This window comes from Trichosurus vulpecula, chromosome 3, assembly GCF_011100635.1.
Source record: "Trichosurus vulpecula isolate mTriVul1 chromosome 3, mTriVul1.pri, whole genome shotgun sequence".
In the NCBI taxonomy this organism is placed as follows: domain Eukaryota; kingdom Metazoa; phylum Chordata; class Mammalia; order Diprotodontia; family Phalangeridae; genus Trichosurus; species Trichosurus vulpecula.
In genome coordinates this window covers 316,260,015-316,266,584 of record NC_050575.1, presented here as the reverse complement: position 1 = coordinate 316,266,584, position 6,570 = coordinate 316,260,015, and positions in this window count along the sequence as shown.

Here is a 6,570-nt window from a genome sequence, read left to right as displayed (position 1 = left end):
TGAATCATTGCAAAGCTCTGAGCATGCTTATCCTCAATGTGACAAGTCTTTAGGAGATGTTGGTGCCCGACAAGACTACTAAGTGTAGGCTTTTCTCTCGTGGGCTTCATGTTTATAACACAACCACATTCATTTTTTTGTTTCTGGTGAGAATAATTATGATATTTAATAAAAACTGAGCCCCCACCTCGTCAGTGTCCTCAAATTTTTGCATTAATTCTAGAGAGCGTGTTTTCATAATCAAGGATGGTGAAGTAAGGATCCATGTTCCATCAAAGTTGTCCATGAATTGAACATACTTGAGAGCCTCAGAACCAGCACAACATGGCATAGAATTGAAAGCCACAAGTCCTAGATTCTTGCCCAAGCTCTACCATTAATTAACTGTGTGACTTTGAGCACATCCTTTTACACTTCCAAGGTTTGTTAAAAATAAGAGAGACAGACAAGATGTCTTCTGAAGTCCCTTCCAGCTCAAAATTTATGATCCTATGACTCTATGATCTCTGTTGTTGTTGTTTTCTGATTCTATAATCTTTCATAATTACGAGGTTTGGCCTAACAATCCACACAGGAAAAATCAAGTGGGTAAAGAATGCCTATTATTCATTTCATTTCAATTCAATTAACATTTAGTAAGCACCTAGTTGGAGTAGCTAGGTGAGAAAACGGAAAGAGTGCTGGGCCCAACGTTAGGAAGACTCATCTTCCTGAGCTCAAATCTGGTGTCAGACACTTACTAGCTGTGTGACTCCTAGGCAAGGCACTTAACCCCGTCTGCCTCAGTTTCCTCATATGTAAAATGGGCTAGAGAATGGCAAGAAAACTCCAAATAGGGTCACAAAAAGTCAGACATAACTGAAACAACTGAACTGAAAAGCAACTATTATGTGCCATGTAATGTGCTAAGTGTTGGGGATACAAATAAGAAAAAGAAAGGCAGTCCCTTCCCTCAAGGAGCATACAATCTAATAGGGGGAAGATAGTTTAAAAAAAAAGAAAGCTAAAAAGTGAGGAGGAGGCCACCAGAGGAGTATGTGGCATGGGAGCCTGATGTTCCATGGAGTTGAAACCATGCCAGGCTGCTTTGAAAAATGGAGAGTTACCTGTAAAATTCCAGATTACATCATGTAATTAGTTGGACAACATATAGAGTTTATTCTGCAGTATATATCTTGGGGAAATCTTTTGAATGGACAATGAATTAGAAGAAGGGAGAGTGGGATGGATGACTTCTCAGAAATTAAAGAATGCTTCTAAGGACTCTCAACCTCTTCCTGAAACAAAGACCCAGTGTTTTAATATTTGTATGTGTCCTGTGTCTTTATATGATTTTGAGTCATGGAACACTAGTTTCTGGAGAATTAAAAATGAATATCAATCAAAGGGCACATGGGAGCAGTGAATAGTCTGCAGTACATAGTAAGGGACTATGAAACAGAATCAGTATAAAGATTATCATTAAAGCAATATATGTTAAATAAGATGGGTATTTCATGTGAGTGAGGGATGACTATGAGAGTGTCTTATTGAAATTATAACCATATCGAAAGAAAGCAAAGGGAAAAGCCCTTCACATTGAGTGGGGCTGCCCTCCCACCCCTAGACCCCCATGAAAATGGGCAGGCTGTGATCTGTATCACTGAAGGGTCCATATAGATCAATGGCATGGCCGATCCATTTCAGTTTCTATAATAGGGCAAAACACCACTAAAGTCCTACCCTGATGCTTCACAAGACCTGGGACTTTTGAAGACTATGCAAACAAAGTGTAAGCTCTGGAAGGTCCCACTGTAATTATTACTAGGTAGTAATAACGGCTTTCATATACACAGCAACTTAAGGTTTGCAAAGTGCTTTCCATACATTATCTCATTTGATCCGTATAACAATGCTGTAATGTAGGTACTACAAGCATTATTATCCCCATTTTACAGATGTAAAAATTACCACAGAGAAGGCTTCAGTTTCTTGCCCATGCTCTCACAGCTGGTGAGGGTCAGAGGCAGTATTTGAACCCAAATGGGCAAAGGTACTTCCCACTATGCCATGCTATCTCCCATGATGTCTGAAGTTCTTTATAGCTCTGTCTATGATCACATGTTTCTTTAATATATGCAATAAATCTTTTCAGCCATAGCAACTTCTAAAACCACCTACTAAGACACTGGAAGAAGAGCTGTGTCAATGAAGGATCTTTTAAGGATAGGTTGCACAATTTTGTATAACCCAACAGAGAACCACTTAGAGTGAATTAAGAACCTTTTCTAGTTTCTGTAGCAGTTGGTGAAGCATTCTGAATAAAAATTTGCCTGAAGATAGAGGCAAAAGACTCAGAGCCTTAAAATCACCTTCTTGGAAATGTCAACATTATTCTATCGCCCTGTGGGCCCGTTCTTACTCAAAATGACTCCAACCACGGGGCTTTCAACACTTTCCTTAGGAAAACACTTGCGGCTGTAACGAATCTGTTCTGCCTTTGTTTCCTTTCCCCAAATTACTTCTGTTTCTATTTCTTTCATCCTAGATTCAAATCTTGACTATACTTATATTGTCTTGACTATACCTTTATTTATTTAGTTAGCTACATAGAAAAGGAGACCTGTGTGTTTGTAATCATTAAAGCAGTTATTATAATTAGTATATAGGGTGTTCCATATAAGTGAAACCACATGGAATACCTAATAATTTATATTTTTGTAAAAGAATGAAAAATGCATGAACAAAATGGTTACCTTTTTGTAGAATGTGCAGTGTTTTCCATTTAAATAGCAATTAAATTTTTGTACAAAATACTGATTTTGTGTGTGTGAACTTGCTTAGCTTTTATCATCTGAAATGCTGACTACACAAATACCCATGAGGACAGCTGGGATTCTTGAAGAAAAACTTTAATGAAGGGCCAAATGAACTTCTTGATGCCAAACATAACACAGGAAAGCATTTTGTAAACCTTAAAGCCTTTATAAAACTTCGCAAGATCCTAAATGAGTTATGGTTGGGAATCAGAATGCTAGGCCCTTAAATCCCCAACCCTGGCCTAAACTCTCATTAATTTCATATCATATTTTTCACAAATTCATAGCATATCAGAGCTGGTAGGACCCTTAGAAGTTATCTAATCCAAACTCCTGGTCTGAGTGAATTTCTTTCATAATACCATAAGGAGTCTGGAAAGACATAAGTCTCTAAATTGAAGAATTTCAGAGCTAGAAAGGTCACAGTGGCTATCTAATCCATCCCATACCTGTCCAAAAAATTCTCCCTCCATCATTCCCAGCAAGTGTTCCTCCAGTTTTTACTCCAAGACCTCTGAGGACAAGCAACTCCCTATGTGAACTTCCTATGTGAAGCTGTTACTGATCCCCTCAACTCTGAGTATCTTCCCTTTCAAATAACCTTGTATTTAATTACTTTCAATTTATTTTCTTCACATTTATTCTGCATATGCTCATATGCATTGTTTTCCCCAATAAAACATGAATTCTTTGTGAGTAAGAATTACTTAACTTACTGTATCTGCTTTCCCAGCATAAAGCACAACACCTGGAACACAGTAGGTGCTTAATAAATGTTTGTTGGTTGATTGATTACATCCCTTCAAATACTTGAAGTGTATATTAGTGTCCCCTGCAAGACTCTTCTTCAGGCTAAATCTTCTCAGTTCTTCACCTTATCTGACCAATCAATTAATCTACAAGCCTTTATTACTAGTCCCCAAACTTTATTAAATCCAGTCTCAGTCTAGACCCTAGACATTACTAAGTATCTCCCTTGTGCCAGACACTGTGCTAGATGCTGGAGATACAGATTCAAAGAGTAAGACAATCTTTATTCTCAAGGAACCTACATTCTTTTGGGGAAGACAACACTTGCGTATAAGGTATCCCAAAAGTCTCCATACAGCTTTAAGCTATAAGAGTTGCTTCCATATGGGAAAAGATTATGGGGGAAGGTCAAAGAGAATCTTTAATCAATGAAAGCTTAAAACTGCACTGAGAATTTTTGGATACCCTGTATATGCTACAAATATAAAGAGTAAATGTAAATAAATTAAAGGTCGTTGGGATGGAGGCAGGAGTGGGGGTCAAAGCACTAGGAGTTATAGGAATCAGAAATCGGGAGTTGTAGGACATGACGTTTAATGCAGATGTGTGGAGGGAGTATATCCCAGGACTGGGAGAAGGCCCAAGCAATGAGTGAGAGAAGAAATGGAGACAACAAATGTAGCCATTTTTTTCCCTAATTGAGAAGTGATGGAGAGATCAATGAGGAAATGGTAGGCTTTGGACTCGAGCATGCTTGAAGGTAGCAGGGATGATGGAACCAGTATATAGGCAGAGGTGGTAGGTTGTGGAAGAAGATGTTTGAGAGAATAATCTGCTAAAGAAAACAGGGTGGGGGAGATGGGATCAAAGGTACGTGTAGGGGGTTGGCTTTGGAAAGGAGAAGGGTCACTTCATTATCAGAGACTAGAGGGGAAAGGAGGAGACAATGGGGAATGATGTCAAGGACATTCTAAACCTGGAAGATTGTTTTGAAGACATTCTATTCTGTTCTTATATGATGTGCTCTCTAAGACCTTCCCCAGTCCTGGTTATCATTAGGAGTCCTGGTTACCTTGGAGACAGGAGGAGAAAGTGTAAAAGATGCTATCAAGGAAGTTTTAAACTCAGAGAATGGATTTAAAGACTCTCAACTTTCTTTATTTGGAATGTATTCCAGGCCCTTTGCTAGACCTGTGGTCCTTTATGTTCTCCAGCTTTTCAATGTCCTTGCTAAAATGTGGTGCCCAAAATGGACAACAGTGCTCCAAATGTGGTCTAGCTATCACAGCGTATGGTGTGATTATCATCCTCCACCTTGTTCTTAGAAACTATACTTCTCAATGGAGTTTAAGACCCTATTAGCTTTTTCCCACAGACACACTATACCATTGACTCATATTGAGCTGGCAATCCATCAAAATCCCACCTTATTCATACACACTGCCTCGTAACTATGCCTTTTCTGTCTTACACTTGGGAAGACACTTTTTAAACCCAGGATAATACTTTATTTTTATCTTTATTAAATTTCATCTTATTAGATGTGACACAATGAGCTAGCCTGTCATGATCTTTTTTTACACCTTGATTCTGTCATCTACATCTGTCATTTACACCCTGATTTGCTGTCCCTCTCTGCTTTGTATTGAAGGCAAATATGATGGGCATACCATCATCCTAGTCACTGATAAAGATATGAAACAGCACAGGGTTGCACACACCTCCATCAAGCACTCCATTGGCAACCTCTTTCCAAGTGGATATCAATCTTTAATTCAAGGCCCAGCTTTGTTACTTATTAGTTACATGATAGGGAAATCATTTCAGTATCAAGATGGGTTAATAGGTGATCGCTAAACCCTTTTTAAGCTCTAACAATGTTACAACCCACCCCATACAGTTTATAGAGGATGAAATGAATGTTTATGACATTGAAATTGATTTCTGATAAATAGCTACCTAGTCTCTGCTTGTGTAAGAGTACTTACCTCATCCCTAGGTACTTTATTATTGAAGTCTTAAGTCTAATCTTTTAGCAAGAGCTCAACCAGACTATTGGGGAGCTAATTCTCCTAATGAGGCCCTTTTTCCAGCTCCTACATTTCTTAACGGTTTTAGCACCTGGTTCAGTCTTACTCTCCAATTCATCCCCTGACACCATTCTCAGGGTAATGTGGACAAGCTCTCTAAAATCCTAACCATACAATTCCTCAAACTTCTCAGATACAATAACCTCCTTCTTCATTCTACTTAGGCCATATGTTATCATGATTAAACCTTAAGCCTTAATATCTCCAATAAGTATACAACCTCCAAGATCCTGACCCTGGAAATTCCATTCCTTGAACATAACCTTCTATCCTTTTATCTATCTCACTAACATGAAACCTACTCTTTTTCCTTATCATGACTTCATGTCCCTTGACTCATCTTTTTTCTTCCAGTCCATCACTTATGCTTTGACTTCACTTGCTTCCTTGAACCCATGGGCTGCTACCATAACCACATCCTTGAGTTTGTTCTAATGGGTCACTGGATAAAGATCTCAAATTTAGAGTACCAAGAGACAAATTCAAGTTTATCCACAGTCAAAAAACTAGGAGATTCTTAATATACTCTTACTCCATTCCCACCACCCTGCCACCATCATGACAGAAGTCACAGGGTGCTACCCAGAACCATCTGGGATGGTTTGGTTCTCATGGCCAAATAGAAAAAAAAATCTGCCTTTGCCAGGAAAGAGAAGTGTCATCCAAGTAGAATAGGAGGAGAGAAATGCCCCTTCAATTATCGAAAGGATCTCACTTCCCCTGGATGTTCTTAAGGAAACTCTGAGAAGTCTATGAAGAAGGAGGCCAAGGGAATTATCTCTAGACTTTATCCTCCATTTCTCCACATACTAAGGTCAGGATTGCATGATGTTAGTGGAAGACACCATCACTAATATATACTGTCTCCCTGCTTCAGAGCTACCATGACTGTGGAGAGAACCTGTTTATTCCTTTAGATTTTCTACCTTATT